The following is a 23,929-nucleotide window of genomic DNA, read 5'->3' as shown; positions in this document are numbered from 1 at the left end:
TACAATTTTTAACAATTGAATTATCATTTATTAATATAATTTGTTATTGGAAATTATTTAATTATTTAAAAATATTTTATTTATTGAGAATTGGCTACTGAACTTCGACGCAATTAAGATTGGATACCCGTGGATAATTTTTCGTGAATTTATTTTATATTGAGACAAATTGGTTTATTGATTATTTATAAATCGAAAAATTCCACGTGGTCATTTATACATTGAACTATCGAAAATTAAAAGCATTATTTTATTGGAATTGTTTATAAATATATTTAACGGCGTGGATTAAGTCCCAGAAAATTAGTCAGAATTTTATAAAGAAATATTCTTAAGAATTTATTCAAAATTTAAGAAATAAATTACGAGTTGAATTGAAATAAATTTATTCGTCGATATTGTTCCTAAAAATTTATTTAATGTTGAGTATTAAACTCGTGGATAATTTAGAATAAATTCAAGCATCGGTTTTTAGTGTAGATTTTTTGAGAATTAAATTATTAGTTGTGAAAATGGTTTACGATTTAATTGCGAGCTAATGACTGAAAATTTTAATAAAAATTAATGTTGTAATTTTTGGAGTTTAATTTTATAAGTCAAAAATAAAAGTTAAGTAGAGACAGTGTGTGTGTGTGAGTGGGTTATGTGTGTGAAGATCGTGCGGGTTGTGTGAGGCATTTCCAGAGCGTGTGTGCCAAGTGGACAACGCGACATAGTTAGAAACCGTTGTATAGACGCCAAGTGGGGTACAACGGTAGTAAGTTAGAAGCCGTTGTATAGGCGCCAAGTGGGGTACAACGGTAGTAAGTTAGAAGCCGTTGTATAGACGCCAAGTGGGGTACAACGGTAGTAAGTTAGAAGCCGTTGTATAGACGCCAAGTGGGGTACAACGGTAGTAAGTAAGAAGCCGTGGTATAGACGCCAAGTGGGGTACCACGGTAGTAAGATAGAAACTGCAGTATAGACGCTCAAGGGAGGGTACTGCAGGAATAAGTTTAGTTTTAGGCAGGTTTGGGAGACCGTTCGTTCTGAAAAAGCCCAATTAGTTTTAGGCAGGTGTGGGAGACCGTTCGTTCTGAAAAAGCCCAATTAGTTTTAGGCAGGTGTGGGAGACCGTTCGTTCTGAAAAAGCCCAACTAGTTGTAACCAGGTTGTGGGAGATCGTCTGTTAGAACATCCCAGCTAGTCATTGTATCGTCGTTTGGAAAAAGGGTCGTTTGTAAATATCGTTTATTTCGCAGTCAATTCTCCGCGTCGCTAGGTAATAAGTTGTTAGTTTATAAGTGAGCTGAATTGTCAGCAAATTTGTTAAAGTTGATTTGTTATTAATAAAAGTCCGGATATTGTTAAATAAAAGTTTATTCATTCCAGATCACCTTCCTCCACTCTCTCTCCCTGTAGATTATAAGCTCAGCTCTGGTTTCCGGTTCCAGGAACCGTGTTGAAAAATCCTGGTGGCGCCCTTGTTAATTTAGAATCATTTTGTTTATTGGATTGTTCTTTATTTAAATTAATTAGGGGCCAATGAGCGGTAAGTAAAACAACCCGTTACACTGTATAACAAAAAAAAAGTTGTTGAAAAACGAGCAAAGGGTGTTAAAGGTTCAACCTTACGAAGCATCACGTTTGATGACTTCAAGGGATATGTGTTTGATCAAGTTGAAGTGAAAAGAGATCAATACCTTATTAGAAGTGTAAGACATGAAGTTAAAACAGTTTTACAAAAACAGAAGTTAGCACTGAATTGGGATGATAACAAACGTTAACTCCTTAACGATAGCACTGATACAGTTCCTTGGGGTTATACCCAAGTAAATGTTTGTAGACTTACCAAGAAAAGTAGAAAAATGTAAATAATTGTAAATACTTAGATTTAAGGTTGTAAATGATTAGATTTAAGGTTGTAAATGATTAGATTTAAGGTTGTAAATGATTAGATTTAAGGTTGTAAATAAATAGATTTTAGTTTTTTTTAATAAATATTTATTAATTAAATATCTGTTTTATTAATCCAACTATTATGTTTAGTATCAAACACTAACCATTTAACATAGTATTTATTTCCACGTTTCTGAATTATTTTTTCAACACGATATACATCTGGATATTTGACTTTACTGAGTTCTTCTTCGTAGAATCCGCCTTGTATTGGTTAATCCTGGTAGTCTACAAGCTTGTATGTTGTTGGACTTGTATTCTGAACAGTCTTAATTGTGAAGATTTCTGTTGTCCAGTTTGGTATATATCCTTTCTCGAATACATTCTTATACTTGCTTACTCGAACCTTGTCACCAACTTTGAATTTATTTTTGTTCGGTTGTGATTTGGCTTGCAGAGGTTGATAGATTTTTTCAAGCAGTTGTTTCTCCTGAGCAGCGGTAACATCAGCAGGTTTCATTTTGAAGGTACTGTGTTTGGTGTTATTGTAAGTATTCACCAAGTTTTCCAGTATATCAGTCCACTTGTAACTACCACGAGCTGTGAATTCTCGCCACATTTTATTCTTGAGTGTTCTATTGAAACGTTCACATATGGATGCTTTGAGATTGCTGAATGTTGAATAAAGATTTATCTTGTGCTGCTTCATCAGATCTTTGAATTCTTTGTTGTAGAACTCTTTACCCTGATCAACATGGAGATTTTTAGGGACACGACCTTGCTGGAGTACAGACTTCATAGCACTAGTGACATCAATACCGCTTTTTGATTTAATTGGAACTGCCCAGGCGTACTTTGAAAATATATCTATGATTGTAAGCAGAAACTTGTATCTTTTATTAATTGTTGCATATAGAATCATCTCAACCAAGTCAGCTTGCCAAGTTTCATCGAAACCTCGGATGTCAACATGACGACGTTTATAGTTCCTGCGAGCTGGTTTGTGTAGCTCTTTAGCTATCACTGCCTTTTCTTGTCCATTGAGTTTCTCAGTGAGATATTTGATATTATTTTGGTGAGAGGAAAGTACTGCTTTAGCTTCCTCAATAGCCGTCTACAAATTGCTCAAAGCAGCTTTCAGTATTACTATTTCAGAGTGTAAATGTGAAATAATCTTTTTTTATTCACTGTCTATACTTTTATTCAGTTCGGATATCTGTCTCAGTACAAATTGCACTGTCGCCGCATCATGTTCATTTGAAGGATTACCGAGATTGCACAGTCTTTTATTCTCAATGTTATAGTTTCCATCAGAAGTTACATTAAAACCTCTACCAGCTGGTCTTCGTTGACCCGACTTTGGTCATTGTCCAGTGGACGTCCAAATATATCGATGCTCATAGTTGTGAACGCTTTGACTGCCAACGTGTGAATGATATAATTTTCTAAAAGCTTTTAATATATAACTCCAGCCTCTCTAAGCTCTTCAATAATTGACATGATTTCATTCGTGTGACTTGGATTCTCAGCAGCTTGAGACGTCATCAGCAGTTGCAAACGATCAACTAATTCATTTGGATCATCCCAGTATACATAGTCCATAGGTGTCTTAGTGATGATCATAAATTTTGGTAGTCCTCTACCCATGCTTTTCAACAAAATCAGCAATATATTTCTTATACTTGTCTGTTGAATCTATGTAAATACTTTTGCTTGAATCATAACTTTCCCTATGAGTATTTGTTCTCTGGATAATTTCCAAATATTTTGTCTTATCATCTTGCGTGACAAGCGTATCTTTCGGTGTTTTTGTAAACAATAATTCCAACAACCCAGGAGTTATTGGATAACTTCTTTTTTTGACAGTTATTGTATCATTTGCAAATGAAATATTTGAATCACCCATACACATTTCACCATGTTTTTTGCGTACACCATATCTCATGTCATTATTTTTGTGTTTTGGACTTAAACGTTGTAAATAATTAGTGAGAAGAGGATTTTTAGGCTTTGGAGTACTTGTTGATTGCGGTAGATGAGTTATAGCAAATGATGTGTTGTTAATTGAACTTTCATAATCCGTCATTAAACTGTTGTATACTTCTGGATCATCATATAAAGATTTTTTAATCTCTTGTTTTTCAACCTGTGGCTTTTCTTCTTTTTTAATATTTTCTTCTTTAAGCTTTGAAGATTCAACTATACTCTGAAGTGGTGTGACAATAGGCTTGAACATTTCCTCCATAGCTTTTTCAGCTGTATCCTTGCCCAACTTTAACATCTTGTGCTTCCGTTGGATAGCATCACTGGCTTGAGAATATCCTTCTGCTTTGAAATTTCTTCAGGCTTCATGTTGATAGGTTAAAGTCGACAGCATGTATGACTACCACACTTTAAAGTACCTTAATTTATACTAATGAAGCAGTCGAATCCTTTTCGATACCTTCCATTATTCAATTCACTGTATTTATCTATTGCCCCAAATCCATATTTATTCCAGCATGCTGAGCATAAATCTTTAAATGAGTTGTATGACATGTCTGTATTGACATGGTCATCATAAATATGCTTCAGATTCATTTCATCTTGACGGAATAACACGAGAAAGTTTGCGTTTCTCTAATCAGATGTTTAGGTATTCGTGTATAAGTTTGACAGAGATAAAAGCTGTCCACATCCTTATGTCGACCCATACAGAAAAAAGCCTTGATGTGATCCTGTTTTTCACAAGCAACATCATCGAATATCATCTGGGAGTTAGGCTTAGCATCTTCAGGCTTGATTACAGCCTCATGTTCGCTGAATGTTAAGAATCCAATACCATCAATCTGTTTAAGCAGTGTCTCCAGGAACTGATACTTTGGTTGGTTAAGAGACTTCGAGTAGAGATATATATTCTCAAATCTCAAACCGTTTGGATGTACAATAAGAGACAGCAGAGCATTCGTCATTCCACAGTTTGATGGCCCGCAAAATATAGCACGTACACTATTTGGAAGCAAAGCACCGTGTTGTTTGAGTTTTTTTACACCTGGCTTTGAGGCATAAATACAGGCTTATATAGATCACTAAGTTATTCTTAGATGTGTCATGTCTGAGAGCAGATGTGGTAAAGGTGCTGTCAACCATATAATCAACAAACTCCCATTCGAACTTCACATACCAGGATATCAGTACTGTGGTCCGGGAACAAAGTTAGCCAAGGGGTTAGCTCGAGGTGATCCAGGCATAAATCCTTGGGACTCTGCGTGTAAGGAACACGATATAGCTTACTCGAAAAATCGTGAAAATTTGTAAGCCCGTCACGAGGCTGATAAAATCCTTGCTGAGAAAGCGTGGCAACGATTTCAAGCAAGAGACGCTGCTATTGGTGAAAAAGCTGCTGCTTGGAGAGTAAATAAAATCATAAAGTTGAAGAGACGTTTCGGCATGGGGCTTAAAAAAGAAAAACCTATTACCAAGCGTAAGACAATTAAAAGAAAAACAACGAAGCGTAAGACAGCTCAAGACTTCCAAGAAGAAGGGTGTTGCTCTGAGACAAATTTTTTATGAAGTTAAAAAGTCCATGCAACCTGGTGGAGACCCAGTTAAAATAGCTCTTGAAGGTACTCGCAAGGCTGTCAAGAAGGCTGGTGGGAAGAAAAACGTTCGATTGCCTCGTATTCTACCAGTTCCGTCAAAGATTGGCGGAGTACTTCCATTCTTGATTCCCCTGTTCGCAGGGTTATCAGCTGTTGGCGCTCTGACAGGTGGAGCTGCAGGTGTTGCAAAAGCTGTGAACGATGCAATAGCAGCTAAAAATCAACTTGTTGAAAGAAACGTCACAACTTGAAGATGGAGGAAAAAGCTGTAGGTAGAGGATTATACCTCAAACCTTACCGCAGTGGTATGGGACTCTATCTGAAACCATACCCAGAGGGAGCTGGCTGCAAGAAGTCAAAAAACCAGTAGAGCTACCACATCAAGCACATCTTGTAGATCCATCTTGACTAAAGACTGGAGCTGATAAAAAAGCTGTAATGACTTTTCCAGCGATGGACTTAGGCTCCAACAGCTGAGAAACCAGCGTTTCATTCTCTGAACTGTTTCGTAGGCACAAGCATAATTGCTTTTCCTTGAGTGATTTTTCTTCAAGAGACATGGTTGAATAGGATCAAAGTCTTCAAGATGGTTAATAAATCTCATCTTTGATAAATCAATTATTTCTAACGAATAATTGAGGGTTTTTTCAAGCCAATGTTTTTTTTCCTCAACCAAAACATAAACGTATGTTTTGTGCTTGAGAGTCTCTCGCAGCACTTCTTCGAGTTCATTATAGAAGAATGATCCTTCATCCCATCTGATACCATGGCTTCTCAACAAAAAGTCTTTGCTCTCCAAGACCATGAATTCGTTGGTGTATTCTGTTGGTGGCTCGAAAGTTGCTAGCGCAGCAGAACTCAAAAAATCCACTTAAGTGCACAAGATCACAACCAAAAACATAATAACGGTATCGTGATCATGAGACGATTTTATATCGTTAATCCCCACCATAAAAGATAAAAAAGTGGGGGTGAATTGCGCACAAAGGGTTGCATCAGAAAAAAAATTGCGTCAGAAAAATGACGTCATCAACAAGTTAGGACTTGTTTACAGAAAATAGCTGATGAAATCGCGGGCTAAAAGAGTGACGTAATCGCGGGACAAAATGGCTAGCGAAAACGTGGGACAAAAAAAGGTGACGAAATAACTGACGACATCGTGGAAACAAAAAAGTCTGACGAAATCGCGGGCTAAAAGGGTGACGTAATCGCGGGACAAAACGGCTGGCGAAAGCGTGGGACAAAAGAGTTGTAGATGTGGTCAAAATGGCGGCTACTAGATGGCGGGCCAAAAGGGGTGACGTAGTCGCGGAAAATGGCGGCTACTAGGTGGCGGATTGAAATATGCGCGGGAAAATGGCGGAAATTAAAATTCAAAAATAGATGATAAAAAGGGTTGAAAATATGGCGGTCACCAGGTGGCGGATCGAAAAGGGGGCGAGAAATGGCGAAAATTAAAATTCAAAAATAGTTGATAAAAAAAGGTTGAAAATATGGTCAAAATAGCGGTCGGTAACTTAGCACAGATACGAACCACACTGATGATATTTGCTCTGTTTTACCGACGGAGCTGCCCCTCTTGTCCCTTTATTTCGGCTGCTCTACTATTTGAGCTACCCACCGGGGCTCGACTCCTGCCCCCCCCCCTGTCGACTCATTGTACGGGCAGGCTAAGTCTGAGTACTAACTTCACCGCCATATATATGCTTTACAACAATAATTCTTCGGCTAAGCTTATGCAAATTTTATGAAAGACCTTTCTCTGTACATTTATCAGAATTGATAAAACCAAAATTGAATCTGCCATATGACAATCTCTTAATTACTGTCCCCAAGTCATACAACTTATAAGATCTACTCTTGTTGCAGTTACAAGACTAGTTTCTCAAATACGACAAATTTGTCGTGTAGCTGCTCCATATAGAGTTTTTGCAGCTACAAAAAGAGTTTCGTAAACCCTGTGAATCGTCAGGTTGTAGCAGTCAGACTAGTCTTGTTACAGTAACGAGGCTCTTTCTTTTAATTTACATACTTAAGCCGAGAAGGGGTGAGCATCAGAAATTTCAGCGATTGAAAACTTCCGTTAAGCAAACAAAATGTTACATACCATGAATACAGTGTAATTTTCTAAAGAAAATTTCTTTTAACTTACAAAATGATGGTATATTTTCAGGAAAGGAGATAGTAAGTACGTAAGAATTTGAGCTCAACACTAACAATACTGGTATAAATATTCCCAATGATAGACCCCTTAAAGCGTATACCCGGGAAAAAATGATCAGACCTGATCAGACATGAACAGGCATGAGTCTTCAGGTCTGATCAGACATGAAAAATGACCATGCCTGATCAGGCATGAATTGACCTGATCAGGCCTGATCAGACATGTTCAGGTCTGAAAGTCCATTGTTACTTTTAATTAATTATTTTGCTTAATTTTATGGATATAGTACTTGATAGAGTCATACGAAATTCTCTACAATGAATTAAAATAAAAAAAAAAATTATTACATATAATTGTACGGCTGTAACACCAGCGGTCACCCATCCACCTACTAACCACGCTCAACGCTGCTTAACCTTGATGATATCCGTGTGCCTTGAAGTTCCTGCCTGCTGTGCTGCTATCTTATGTGACAACAATTCTATGAAGTACATAACGTATCAAATAAGTTTATCATAAATATAGGCGAGGGTGGCCTCAAGCGGGTAGGTTAACAATAAATTCTCAAAACTTGTAGAATTTGGGATTTTATCGTAACGTTTTTGGTTTTATTACTTAAGAGAGATCTTGAATTTTAAAATAAAAAATGATTTTGCGTTATTTTAAACTGTATAATTATTTATAATCAAAAATTAAAAAACACTGAAAAAACCCGCTTTACCCTACAAGGGGGCCTAAAGCGGGTAAGCCGTTTGGGCAAATAGGGTAAGTACCATAGATTTTACAAATGCGAGCGCATATTAATTTTTTTAAACATTAATAATAAGACCTTAATCACACATATAATAAACATTAAATGAACTCATTTGGGTTTAATACATCTGATACACAGAAAAAAAAATTAGAAAAACGGTTGACCCTGAAAGCCATCCCTGCAACTTCCCGCTAATTCAATACCTAGGCGCTTAAAATTGCACTTATGACGTTTTCAAGCTCTTCGAGCTCAAAAATACAATTTATGTGTTATTTTGAGCTCTCCGAGCTTAAAGAGACAGCTTTGCTATGCTTTTGAGCTCTTCGAGCTCAACAGTCTTATCAACATTCGATGAAACACGATTTTTCTAATTTTCAAACCGCTGTAACTTTTTAATAAATCAATTTTCACGCAGTAGGTGGCGATCGATGTGGTTTTTTGAGCTCTATAAATGATTCTAAACAAAAAAATCGATCCGATAGAAAATTTCGGAGTTATTACAAAAAAACACTTTTTTCGATTTTTTTCGACAACGATATCTCACGAACGCATCAACCGATTCTGACGCTCTATGTGGCGATCGATGCAGGATTTCAAGGTTAAGAGCTGAAGAGTTTTTGAAGTTGATCGGTTCAGCCAATTCAGAGATATTTAAAAAAAATGAAAAAAAAAACAACTTTTTTTGTCACTTTTCCGATTTCATCGCTCAACCGCGATGAAATCGGTCAAGCCGTTCAAAAGTTACGAGAGGTTTACACACACACACACACACACACACACACACACACACACACACACACACACACACACACACACACACACACACACCTACACACACACACACACACACACACACATACACACACACATACATACAGACGTACGGACATCATCGTGAAAATAGTCAGGAAAGCTTCCTAGGATCTCGAAACGTCGACATCCGATGAAAACTCGATTTTCGAAAAACGGGGTAAAACCAATAACTTCCCGATTTTTGAAAATTTTCAATTTTCTTAGCGGGAAGTTAAAAATTAGGAAAACGGTTGACTCTGAGGCCATCCCTGCAACTTCCCGCTAATTCCATACTTAGGCGCTTAAAATTGCACCAATGACGTTTTTGAGCTCTTCGAGCTCAAAAATACAATTTTTGGGTTATTTTGAGCTCTCTGAGCTCAAAGAGATTGCTTTCCTCTGCTTTTGAGCTCTTCGAGCTCAAAAGTCTGATAGAGATTTGATAAGACACTATTTTTTGAATTTTTAAACCGCAATAACTTTTGAATGAATAAACCGATTTTAATAAATCGATCAAGCCGTTCAAAAGTTACGAGAGGTTTACACACACACACACACACACACACACACACACACACACACACACACACACACTCGGGGCAGAAGAGATACTGCTACCGGGCGCGTCTCCCCAAGCGGATGGGAGAACGCTCGCTGTCCTTGGATGACACTTAATCTCTTAGTTGATGAGGTACAGCGGGTAGGAGCCAAGCAAAATAACCAAACAAAATAAGCTCCCGTGGACAAAACTCCCCTTTAATGGGTTGGTCACACTAACTGACCTAGCAAGACGATTGGTTCCTGCTGTAACTCACTGGGAGTGTCCGGAACCTGTATCGTAGTTTCCGACGATGCAGGCCACGGCTGATGTGAGCTTGCTCTGCCGAGGTGAAGGTTGCAGCAGTGGATCAGGAGCCAGCCACTTCGGGCCTTGATCAGGAAGTACGCAGTGAGTGCTAGATATCGGAATCTTCACCGCTCCGAGCGAGTCTAGTCCGTCCGTGTATTCCGGGACTGGCTAAGTGCCGGCTAGGCCTCAGGGAACTGGGGTAGGAGTACTATCTCCGAGGGTACACCCGTTCCTAGTTATGGCAACCCGCTCCACTCCGTACGATGCGCTGGTAAATCAAAAAAGTATGAGTAAAAATATGGAAACAAACAAGAGTCAAAACGGGGCTCACGCCCAGCAAGCAGCTATCGTAGCAAGCGCTGAGATGAAGAGGGCACAAGCACTGGAACACCTTGATAAGCTTACTAGAGAGCTGCATGAGTTTGTTAAGTCTAAAGTCAACATCCACAAAGAGATCAAGACGAAGACAACCGGCGTAGTCAACGCCCTTCAAAGGTTCAGAATACTTGATGACGGATGGCAGGCACAACAACGGCAAACTCCCAATGTCACACCGAAGAAGAGCAGACAACCTGCTGCAGACACCGTCAAAGAGATGGACACCGGTGCCGAAGGCGATGGTGAATCTGTAACAGAAGACAGAAGCGACACTGGTGTCAGGTCTGGGAAGAGGAAAGACCGTAACTCCCCTGACCCAACGGTCAACCAAGTAATGAAGAAAAAGGACACAAAACCAAGTCCTCCGAAAGAAGTGGCGGCACGGAGTGCCAAAAATAAGGAGGTCGACGCGTGGCAAAAAGTAGAATCGAAGAAGAGAAGGCCGGAGCAGGATCACCTCCCAAAGCAATTGCCGAAGGAGCCACGACCGGAACCTAAGCGGAAAAAATCGCGCAAATGGATCAGACCTGACGCGCTGATAATCCGCCCTGCCGAAAAAGAGAAGTATTCCGAGATATTGCGCCGCATAAAGCGTGATGTCCCAGCAGACCAGGTTCGAAATACTGTCGAGAAGATCCGCAGGACAATGACCGGAGATATGCTGATCACGTTGTCAAGGAAAAGTGCTGACAAAGGCCAAGCCTTGCAGAGGACCATCACAGGAATTCTTCAAGACGATGCTAAGGTAGTCTGTAAAGGTCCACAGGAGACCATTGAGATTCGAGACATCGACGAAGAAACGACGAAGGAAGAGATCCAGGCCGCCCTGAAAGAGGAAGTTGGAAAAGATCATGAGATACCTCTGGAAGGAATAAAAATCCGTAAGGCTTTCAGAGGTACGCAGACGGCTGCAGTCACTTTACCTATGACCATCGCGCGAAAATTAGTGGAAGGAACCGGCAAGATCCATGTCGTGTGGGTTAACTGCCGAATCAAAGCGACGACGAGACCTATCCAATGCTTTAAATGCTGGCATTTTGGACATGTTGGGCCCCAATGTAAAAGCCAAGTAGACCGATCTAAACTCTGCATCAGATGTGGACAAGAAGGGCATCGTATCGCGGACTGTAAAAATTCTGCCAAGTGTGCAATATGTGCTGACCAGCAAGGAGCAAAGGACGTGGCTCACCATGCCGGCACCTACAGATGCCCGGTACATCAGGAGGCGCTCCAGAAGTTGACGAACAAACAAGCATGAGGATATTGCAGCTCAACCTCAACCATTGTGAAGCAGCGCATGACCTGCTCATGCAATCTGTGCGAGAATTAGAGCTGGACTTGGTACTGATAGCAGAGCCATATAAGCACCTGAGTACCCAACCGTGGGAATCTAACAGCACATCCAAAGCTGTCATCTGGTCATGTGGCAAGCTTTCTTTCCAAAATGCAGTCGACAACAGCAATGCCGGCTTTGTAGCAGTATCAGTAGAAGGCATCCGCTTCTATAGCTGCTACGCACCACCTAGCCTCTCCATTGTTGACTTCACTGATTTCCTGGATCGACTAACCGAAGATGCAAAGCAATACCATCCAGTAGCGATAGCCGGAGACTTCAACTCCTGGGCAGTTGACTGGGGCAGCAAACATACAAACGCACGAGGGAAAGCACTACTGGAGGCCTTTACTACACTAGATGTGGTTTTGCTCAACAGTGGTGATACGCCGACCTACACCAAAGGTGACGCAACCTCAATTGTAGACCTCACTTTTGTCAGTAATAGCCTTGCCAGAGGCTACTGCAACTGGAAAGTGTTGGACATCTACACTGCCAGCGACCATCATGCGATATTCTGGGAAATATCAAGCGACCAGAACCCCAAGAGACCAGTCAAGCAGTCTAACATCGTTGGTTGGAAGGTAAAATCTTTTGACCCAGAAGCATTACTAATAGCCCTCGATGGTGATCCGATCAACACTGGATGTGCAGAAGAACAGACTAAGGACCTGATGAGGAGAGTAACACATGCTTGTGATGCCAGTATGCCTCGTAAACGTGGCATAAATTCGAGACCTTCGGTGCATTGGTGGAACGACCACATCAGCGTCCTCCGTAAAGAGTGTCATAAGAAAAGAAGAATCTCTCAGCGCGGCTATCAACGGCCCAACTCAGTGGAGCTGATCGCAGAGTACAAAAAGGCGCGTCGTGAACTGAATAAAGCCATCAAAGAGAGCAAAAGAAGATGCTGGAAAGAGCTTATATACGAGGTGGATAAAGACGTGTGGGGTAGGCCTTATAAGGTGGTTATGACCCACCTGAAAAAACAACAAATGCCCTCACCTACGTGTCCTCAACTTCTTCAGAAAATCGTCACTGCACTGTTTCCACAGCAACGCAACTACGATTACCAGTTGGTGCCAGGCAAATTGGACGACATCCCACCTGTCACTGAAGAAGAACTGCTGGAGGCTTGTAACCGTGTAGGGAATAATAAAGCGCCGGGATTGGACGGAATCCCTAATTTAGCCTTGAAAACCATCATAAAGGCAGCTCCAACATTATTCCTAGACGCTTATAATGCATGCCTCAAGGAGGGGACTTTTCCTCGTAAGTGGAAACAGCAACGATTGGTACTGTTACCTAAAGGGAAGAAACCACCAGAAGAACCGTCATCTTACCGACCACTTTGCATGCTAGATACGGCGGGTAAGATACTTGAGCGCATAATTCATCAACGAATAGATGCAGTAGTCGACCCACTCCTGGCAGACAACCAGTATGGATTTCGGAAAGGACGATCAACCCTGGACGCGATCAATCTGGTTGTTAGCACGGCTAAAGAAGCGATCGCAGGAACCAGATGGAAAGGTGGCACAAAGAAGTATTGCCTGGTGGCGGCATTAGACATTAAAAACGCCTTCAATTCCGCCAACTGGAACTGCATCATGCAAGCTCTTCGAGAGAAAAACGTTCCAGAATACCTGTGTAGAATAGTGGCCAGCTATTTCACCGATAGAGTTCTTAAATACGACACGAAGAATGGTCTAAAAAAGTACGATATTACAGGAGGTGTACCCCAGGGCTCTGTACTTGGTCCACTGCTGTGGAATATCATGTACGATGGCCTATTGAGATTGAAATTGCCAAGAAGTGTAAAACTCGTAGCATATGCAGACGACGTAGCCGTAGTAATCGTCGCTAAACACCTTGACGAAATTAACAACATGTTCGACATCACCTTCGAGCAAGTCCATCGGTGGATGAATACGGTAAACCTGCATCTGGCTACACACAAAACTGAGGCAGTGCTAATATCCAGCAGAAAAGTGTTAGAGACCATCAAGCTGAAAGTCGGCGAACAAGAAATCACATCACAACCTTACATCCGATATTTGGGAGTGATACTTGATGTCTGACTCAACTTTAAACAGCAAGTGGAACACGTCAGTGCCAAAGCGTCAGTAGTGAGGGCTAGTCTCGCACGATTGATGCCGAACGTCGGAGGGCCAAAGCAGAGCAGGAGACTACTACTATCATCAGTTGTCACATCGGTGCTCACATATGGAATATCCATTTGAGCAGACGCGCTGAAGTTGCAAGAATCATGGAGAAAAGCTGGACCAGTATATCGACTGAGCGCTGTAAGACTAGCCAGTGCATTCCGCACGATATCAGAAGTAGCAGTGTGTGTCATTTCCGGAACTCTGCCGCTTAGAGTTCTAGCTGAGGAAAGACGGAACCTTTACCAACGAAAGAGGTCAACTACACTAAGTGCCGAGGAACTCAGAGCTGAAGAACGGCAGAACAGCATCGCACGATGGCAATCGCAGTGGGACGCCGCGACAACAGGGAAATGGACACACCGTCTCATACCAAGGATTAACGTTTGGCTTAACCGGAATCACGGCGAGGCCAACTACTTTCTGACCCAGATGTTGTCAGGACACGGCTGTTTCCGGGAGTACCTTTATCGCTTTAAGCACGATAATTCCCCAGAGTGTCCGTCTTGTCCAAGAGTTGCTGAAAATGCGGAGCACGTTTTCTTTGAGTGCCCTCGTTTTAACCCACAGCGTGATGAGTTAGAGAAGATTCTGAACAAGAAAATCACACCAGAGTCAATAGTAGAAGAAATGCTGTCATCCGAAGCTGCCTGGAACGCCACAAGCACGTTTACCACCGAAGTGCTTACAGAGCTGCGTTCCATTGAAAGAAAAAGGGCAAATGACAGAAACTAGAAGGAAGGAAAAATAACACCTTAGCCACCAGAAGGAATAGCAGTAGCTAGATCCTCCTCTGACGAAGTAATGCCTGACGGCGGTTTCCATGAGGGATTAGAGGAAAGAAGAAAAGGGGTTTAGGGTTTAGTGGGTAGGGGCGTTAGCGTCGAGTTTTATTTTAGTATGACGCTGCGTCGAGTCGCCACATATCCAGGCCGAACAGCTATGCCTGGAATCCGTAAAAAGGATTCTCCCCCTAAAAAAAAAAAAAAAAAAAAAAAAACACACACACACACACACACACACACACACACACACAAACACACACACACACATACAGACACCGTGACAACCTCGCGGGGATAGTCAAGGAAGTTTCCTGTGACCTTCAAACGTCGAGATCTGATGAAAACTCGATTTTTGCAAAACGGGGTGAAAACAATAACTTCCCGATTTTCTTAGCGGGAAGTTAAAACATTTGAGAATCATTAATTGAGGTCTTAGCATACTTTAGACTGAATCATAACCGACAAAAAGATGTCATTTTAATTATTAATTATTTATTATTTTCTATTTTTTCAGGGCTTTGAATGTTTTTAAATATAATTTTTTGTTTTTTTTTTTTGCGGTGAAAGTCAAATTTTTAGAGCAGAAATCTATGGATTGATCGTAAATATGAGCCCCTAGCCTAAAAAATTCCTCTCGGCTCGTTTTATAATTGTTTATTTAAGTAACAGTTGAGCGAGTCCTAAATAGGAATTTAGGACACGCAATGCTATAATAGTATATTACACTACAAGGGCAGAAAGTTTAAGATTCCAGCATTGCGTGCCATAATGCCCGAGGTGAAGCCGAGGGCATCATAGCACGCAGTTCAGGGCTCTCAAACTTTCTGCGCGTGTAGTGTATACTCTTTTTCTTGCTACCTGGTCAAAAATACGGAAAAGTGACAAGTATGTACTATAAGATATTGATGCCTGCCCCATTTGCGGCACGAGCGAAGCGAGTGCTGCTAGTCGGGGGTAGACATCAAATACATCTATAAATAAAGGTATAGATTTTAATTAAAGATACATTTTAATTAAAGAAATTGTACTTATATTATAATCATGACTATTTATTCGTATTACAATTACAAAGTTCATTTTATAACAGCTGAGGTTACTTTATCAATTGTAGCTTATATAGTAATAATCATTATTAAAAGTAATTATCGATTAGAATATAATGCATGCATTATAACTAAACAGTAATGTTATAAAATATTGACTATTTATTTGTATTAAAATTACAAAACTTATTTTATAACAGCCAAGGTTACTTTATTTATTATAGTTTATATCGTAATTTTTATAGTAATATAGTAATAGTCATTTTAAAAATTTTTTTTTTAATAATTATCAATTTGAATATTTTGCGTGCATTATACCTTAATATCCCTTAATATCCCTTAGTAATAATATTATAATGTTAAACCTGTTATAGTAAATTATATATTTTGCTCAGGAAATTTATCATCAGAAAAATAAAAGTCATTAATTATATTTCCGTGAAATGTACAGTTGTCGTATCTTATGTTTGGATTTTGGCTTGATAACGCTTCTATAGATGCAGACTCTGGTGCCTCAAAATCTGTTAGTTTAGTTTCCGATGTCAGTCGTTTAGTTTCATTTTTATTAGGCGTAGACTTAAATTTTTGTTGACTTGTTACAAAATTAGTTGACGTTGATGCCGATTTTACATCACTGTTTGCATTACGTATTTGCTCGACCCTCATTTTTTTCTCTGGAGGTTGATTTTTTTTGTCATGAGAAAAAACCGAGATCGGTGGTTTTTTTTAAAAATGGCAAGGTTCAGCTGTTTCAACGTCAGAATTTATGATTATTTTTTCATTGTTTGCCGTGGTAAAGGAAGGTAATAATGATACTGGTTTTTCTGATCCAAATGAGTTGTCAATTGCCACCAAAGTGTCATCATCTAAGCAAAAGTCATCAAACGAATTATCACAATCGGTTTCTGTTGATATAGATTCATGATTTTGAACTGAACTTTCTGTTTTAGTAGAATTAGTTTCACTTGTAAATGGTTGCGGATTTGTATCTGACGGAAGAGCAACTTTAACTATATGTGTGATTTTATCGAAGATTTTCTGCCTGTTCAGCAAGGAGTTCTTAATATAACCTGTAAATATATAGATATAAACATATTATTTAAAATACTTACAAAATATTTATAATTATAATTTTTTTTAATAAATAAAAGTAATAAAAATTAGTAATAAAAATTAACTTCTGCTATATTAGCTGATTTCCATCCTCCTAATTGTTTCAACATTGTTACATTTGCTCCAGAGTTTGATATTAATGTAGCTGATGTCCTGCGTAAGCAGTGTCCTGTGTAATTCTGTGGATTAGTCAACTTCAAATACTCAGCAATAATTTTTGGGATTTGACCTATTATATTTCTCCCAATTACTTGTCGGTAGCATTTACCGTTTGAAAATTGCACAAAAAATCTCTCAATCCCAAAATCTGAAGGCCTTAATGAAATATATTTTTTCACTTTTTCATAAAAAAGTTGTCCGACTAAAAATTTACGAGGTAGACCATTCTTTGAATCGTTTTTTAACTAGAGCCTTTAATTTATAAAACTTACTGATATCAATATTATCTCTGGCATTCAGCGTCGATTTTAACATAGAATGAACACTCCACAAAGTAGATGGACACAATCTTGTGGATAGACTTTTGAAATAAACAATTAAATTATTTTCCTCAGAATCAGATAAAGCACTTTTATTTTTTTGTTTCCATTTTTTGTAAGTATTATAAACTAGCGTATATTTATCAGCAGATTTCTTGGGTAAAGTGTCAGTTTGCACAATCAATTGTGCTTCCGCATCAAAGCCTCTGGTGACTTCTTCTTCATCAGTTGACTCGTCAGATAATTGGTCATGCATTTTCTTATTTTTATTATAAAATTTTAATCACAATAATTTTCTGAATAGAATTTACCAATAAACATTAGCATTAACTAATTGTAAACAAATTTTAAGGTTATACGAGTGAGAGTAAAAGTAGAGGTTGTGGATACGTGAGTCGGGTCTTTGTGGTAGTATTGTAGAGGGAATTTTTCATGTATTGAGTGGCAGTACACGCGACTAAGTTTTTACTCCCGCTCTTCTAGATGGCGCGCGTACTGCTTGACCAAGGAATAAAAATGAAGCTTTCTACTGCAATATCGCAGCAAAAACTACGTATTTTCGACCGAGGTAGTAAGAAAAAGTATTTTGATTATAATCAATGATAATTATCATTAAAAACCTACCGTAGGGTAAATTTAATTAACCCTTCAGACATGAACAGGCCTGATCAGACATGAACATGTGTGTGTGTGTGTGTGTGTGTGTGTGTGTGTGTGTGTGTGTGTGTGTGTGTGTGTGTGTGTGTGTGTGTGTGTGTGTGTGTGTGTGTGTGTGTGTGTGTGTGTGGGTGTGGGTGTGGGTGTATGTAAACCTTTCATAACTTTTGAACGGCTTGACCGATTTGATCGCGGTTGGTGCCATTTGAAAATCGGTTTATTCATTCAAAAGTTATTGCGATTTGAAAATTCAAAAAATAGTGTTTCATCAAACTTCTATCAAACTTTTGAACTCGAAGAGCTCAAAAGCACACAAAAGCAATTTTTTTGAGCTCAGAGAGCTCAAAATAATACACAAATTGTATTTATGAGCTCGAAGAGCTCAAAAACGTCGTAAGTGCAATTTCAAGCATTTAGGTATAGAATTGGCGGGAAGTTGCAGGGGTGGCCTTCAGGGTCAACCGTTTTCCTAATTTTTTTGCGTGTTATCTGCGTGAAAAATTTCGAATGGCTTTCGACACCTTTTAAAATGTATTGAAAACTTTGCCAAGTGGGAGATTTCTTGTTGAAGTACATAAATCCATTTTAAGCCACAAACTTGAAAGATTAATTTTTTTCCCTACCTTATCATATCTGGACACACCAGTTCAAATCAGAAAATTTTTTTCACGGGTAATATAAGTTCCTTGACAACATCTCATTTTCAATATGTCGATAATATGAAGCATACTTAAAACTTTTGTTCACAACGATGCTAAATTGTAATGACATAAAGTTTCAAAATATTTATGTTTACATGAGTACTATTCGTTGATCAAATTCTTGAAATGGTAATTTTCGTAACATGGTGGCCGATGAATAAAAAAATAAAGTTTATTTCAGAAGGACCCTTGGTAATCTGTTCCCTTGAAATACTATACAAGATTCACATTCGTATAATGTTTAGAGTGACGCCCATGTCATTATTTCCATCGGCACCCTGTTCAGCGGGTGAGTGCGTGAATGGAAAAAGAGAAAACGAAAGACGAGAGTCTGGATTTTAATCCTGCATGACAGTGACGAACCGGTGACGCAATGATTTGTTCGGACATCCAAATCCGAAGAACAGAACCCCTCGACGATTCATGTGTAGGCCTAGAAGCCAGCCAAAAATTAACATAAGCACCAGGATGATAGTGTGTTGGTATATCTATATAATCTTTACAAAATATATCCATATTCTCTTGTATATGTACACACGATTTAAATCTGTGCTTTATTCTCCTGGGCATCAAGTATTTTTTGACCCACGATCAAATTCAACATAAAAGGATTTTGAAAGGATAGTGGATAATGAGATTGTACTCGTTTATTTATTATAGAAAGCATCTCATATTCAATCAGCAATTGAATAAGATCATCAGAAGATGCTTAGATAATTTTTATAAAACGGTATATAACTGAAAGAATATTTGGAGTCGTGTGCACGTGAGTAATTCTATGTCTATTCAATGACATTTTATCGACCACTCTTTTTTTAATTTTTCAGATTTTCTAGTATATTATTATTAACAGTTATCATTATCATAAATTCCGAAAAAATTATCACGTAAATTTTTAAGTCTCTGTCTCGAAACGCACGAGAGTTATAGATTTTTGCAAAAAAATCGAAACATTTACAAAATGACTCTAATTTCCTATATTCATTTACAAGTACTTTTTTGACGGGACTGGCGGTAATCGATGTGGTTTTTCAAGTTTAAAAGCGGATTAGTTTTTGGGATTGATTGGTGGAGCCGTTCAGAAGTTATTTGAAAAAAAAAAACATTTTCTAAAAATTTTATTTTTGAGATTTCTCAAAATCTAGCGAACCGAATCGATTCAAATTTTCGTGAAATTTCATGGCAACGATACTCTTTTGATTACCACCTATCTCGATCCGATCGGTCGAGTCGTTCAAGAGTTATAAAAAGTTTACATACATACTGTGTGATACACACACACACACACACACACACACACACACACACACACACACACACACACACACATACAGCCGCACGGACACCATCGCGGGAATAGTCAGGACAGCTTCCTGGGACCTCAAAACGTCGAGATCTGATGCAAACTCGAGTTTCGCAAAACGGGTTAAACCAATAACTTCCCAAATTTTTAAAAATTTTCAATTTTTCTTAGCGGGAAGTTAAAAATCTAAAAAACTTTATGATTTACAGTGTTCTAAAATAGGACAGCTGCATCGAAAATATTTGATTCGTTTAGAAGCTTCCTCATCCTGAAATCAATGGAAGTTTCATTGGTAACGTTTTGGTAATAATAAATATTTACAATTTTTTGAAATTGAATGATTTTATTCGTGCGGTTATGGTAATTTGTTGCTAATTTTTGAATCGTTTTGTAGTCATTCTTAAGCCGTACTATCTATTAAATTTTTGCATGCGTTCAAGTGTATGTGTGTGTATGCGTTACCGATGGTGATATGGACAGTTCTCATATTGTGTAGGACATCCAGATGCTCCGTAAAAGGCTCTTTTAAGCTTTGGTTGGTTTGCACCGACACGCGCCCACACCACGATCGTTTTAATACGATCGTAATTCCGTATTAATGCAGATTTATCGTCTGGTACGCGCCCTTATCCAATCGCTCTTATGTCCCGCGGTGTCAACGTGGCTTCCCGCGATCTCCAATTCCCCTTTTCTTTTAATACTACTCAACAGTACTCTCAACTCTACATACTATCTGTTCTCTTTCTATGAGTAAAACTTAACTGTCGATTGGTAATAGTTTCAACCAAGCCTTCGTCACGTTCACTATTATTTTATATATGTACATAGGTAGCATTTTATTTTTTATTCAATCGACTTTTGGAGCAATTTCAATGTGACGTTCGTGATGACGTTGCTCAATGCCAGATTAAAAAATATCCGCCAGAGATTTATGTGTCTCTTATGAACGCAATAAAATTTCGTGTATTAATGGGTGTAATGTCTCAAGAGAATAAGGATGGCAGTTGGATGATCAAGTACATGCAGGGGGTGCACTAGTTCTTTCGTGATGAAGTGAAATGCACTGTACTACATTTGCAAATAATTTGTGAAAGTTACTTATATAAATATAATCCCAAGCATTCTATTTGTGTTTCTCACTGTCTTGTTTATTTTTAATTTTATTTCACATACATCTTTCATTTTCATCCTATCGTCTTCATTTGCACTTTTCATATATGTGTTTCTACTATCCTGTGGGAAATAAAATTGTTGGTTAAAGTTGTGTAAATTTCCACTTTTTTTATAAACCAGATTTTCAATGGATTAATATTTGCAAAAAGTATTAATTTAAAAATATTCAATTTTTTAAAATCTTTTTTTCAGCATATTATATTTGTTTTTTTTTTTTTTTTTTTTTTTTTGTTAGGGGGGGGAATCCTTTTTGCGGATTCCAGACATAGCTGTTTGGCCTGGATATGTGACGACCCGATGCAGCGTCATACTAAAACTCGACGCTAACGCCCCTACTCACTAAACCCTAAACCCCTTTTCTTCTTTCCTCTAATCCCTCATGGAAACCGCCGTCAGGCATTACTTCGTGAGGGGAGGAACTAGCTACTGCTCTTACTTCTGGTGGCTATGGTGTTAACTTCCTTCCTTCTATCTTCTGATATTTGCTCTTCTTCTTTCGGTGGAACGCAAGTCTTTGAGGACTTCTGTTGCAAACGTGTTGGTAGCATTCCAGGCAGCTTCTGATGACAACATTGCTTCTACTAGTGAATCTGGTTGCATTCTATGGTTCAGGATCCTCTCCAACTCTTCACGCTGTGGATCGAAACGAGGACATACAAAGAAGACGTGCTCCGCATCTTCAGCAACTCCTGGGCAGGACGGGTACTCCGAAGAGTCATCGTGCTTAAAGCGGTGTAGATACTCTCGGAAACACCCGTGTCCCGCCAACATCTGCGTAAGATAGTAATTGAGCTTGCCGTGATTCCGGTTAAGCCAAATGTTGATCCGAGGTATGAGGCGGTGCGTCCACCTACCCTTCTCTGCAGCATCCCATTGTAGTTGTCATCGGCCTATGCTGTTCTGCCGTTCTTCAATTCTAAGTTCTTCAGGGCTCAGTGTAGTTGACCTTTTTTGTTGGTAAAGGGCCCGTCTTTCCTCTGCTAGAACTCTAAGAGGTAGGGTTTCAGCAATGACGCACACTGCTTTTTCTGATATAGGTCGGAAGGCACTAGCTACTCGTAGAGCACTCAGTCGATATACTGATCCAGCTTTTCTCCATGATTCTTGGGTTTCCAGTGCATCAGCCCAAATGGATATTCCGTAAGTGAGCACTGATGTGACTACTGATGATAATAGTAGCCTCCTGCTCTGCATTGTGCCATGCCGTTCAACGCACAGTGCACATTTAGCTCGATTTTTACAATCAGCAATTTTGTGTCCTTCTTTTCCGCACCTTATGCAGTGCTTAGACCGGTCAACTTCGCTTTTGCACTGCGATCCGAAGTGCCCAAAGTACCAGCATTTGAAGCATTGTAGGGGTCTCTTCGTTGCTCTCATCCTTATTTTGCAGTTTCCCACCTGTAACTTTTGTGCTGCAGATGCTGGTAGTGACACTGTGGCTGTCTGCGTACCCCTAAAGACTTTACAGATCTTGATTACTTCTAGTGGGATTTCACAACTTTCTCCAGGTTCCCTCTTTAGAGCGGTCTGAATATGCTCTTTTCTCGTGTCGTCATCGACATCTCGGATCTCGATGATCTTCTATGGCCCTTTGCAGATCACTTTGGCCTCCTCCTTAAGGATGTCCGCGATCGTTTTTTGCAGGGCTTGGCCTTTGTCAGTGCTCTTCCTCGAAATCGTAATCAATAAGTCCCCACTTCTGATCTTGTTGATCTTATCCACAGTTGAACGAACCTGCTCATCTGGGACGTCCTGCTTTATGCGACGCAGAATTTCGGCATACTTTGTTTTCTCGGCTGGGCGGATGATCAGTGCGTCGGGTCTGATCCATTTGCGTGGTTTTTTCCGCTTAGGCTCTGGCCTGGGCTCCTTCGGCGGCTGCTTTGAGAGTTGCTCTCTAGCTAGCTTCCTCTTCTCCTTTTTAGACTGTACTTTTTCCCAATCAGACGCCTTCTTAGGTTCGTCCATCTGCTCTGCTACTCGTTGTGGAGGGCTTTTTTTCAAGTCCTTGAAGTTCGAAGAGCTCAAAAGGATACAAAAGCTATTTTTTGAGCTCGGAGAACTCAAAATAATACACAAATTGTATTTATGAGCTCGAAGAGCTCAAAAACGTCATAAGTGCAATTTCAAGCGTTTAGGTATAGAATTGGCGGGAAGTTGCAGGGATGGCCTTCAGGTCAACCGTTTTCCTAATTTTTTTTTTTTAATTTTTTTGAGATTTCTCACTTTTTTCAATTTTTTAATTTCGATCGACACAAAAAAATTAATACCATAAACCCAGTAAAAGGCCAAAAAAAGTAAGACAAGTTGAAAAACTCATATGATAATATTTTCTGAAGGTGGCCCATTTTGCCCCACATTTTTTATTTTTTATTTTCAATAAACAGAACAAATTAATGTCAAATATTTGGCAAAGGACTAAAAAAAACGTAAAATCAGAGAAAAACATTAAGGATTTCAACATTTTTGTCTTAATAGGTCCGTTTTGCCCCCTCCCCCTTCTCTTACTTAATGATTAATTAACTTTAGATTTTCCATTGAATGGCCAAGGCTAAGCTATCCAGTCTTGACCCAAGCCTAGCACACCATTAAATAGCCAGAGCTTGATGAGCCAGTCTTGGTTCACCAAAAGAATGGCCGAGACCGAGTTGTTCAGTCTTGGCGCAAGCTTGGCCCCGTCATTCAACTCTGGGGACTCCTACACAGAAAAAAAGGTTCACTTGAACTAAGAAAATATTTTTCTTCCTAATTATTTTCTTACGCGAAAAAAAAATTTTTTT

At 39.1% G+C, this 23,929-nt stretch overlaps 1 pseudogene; it reads right to left on the bottom strand.

The window, feature by feature from the left end:
* Nucleotides 1-1,990: 1,990 nt before the first annotated feature.
* On the bottom strand, nucleotides 1,991-4,159 carry LOC123266108 (annotated as a pseudogene).
* Between the last annotated feature and the right edge of the window lie 19,770 nt (nucleotides 4,160-23,929).

The sequence above is a fragment of the Cotesia glomerata genome, linkage group LG5 (assembly GCF_020080835.1).
Source record: "Cotesia glomerata isolate CgM1 linkage group LG5, MPM_Cglom_v2.3, whole genome shotgun sequence".
Classification (NCBI taxonomy): Eukaryota; Metazoa; Arthropoda; class Insecta; order Hymenoptera; family Braconidae; genus Cotesia; species Cotesia glomerata.
The sequence above is the reverse complement of the archived record's forward strand: the minus strand, read 5'-3'. Positions and strand labels throughout refer to the sequence as shown.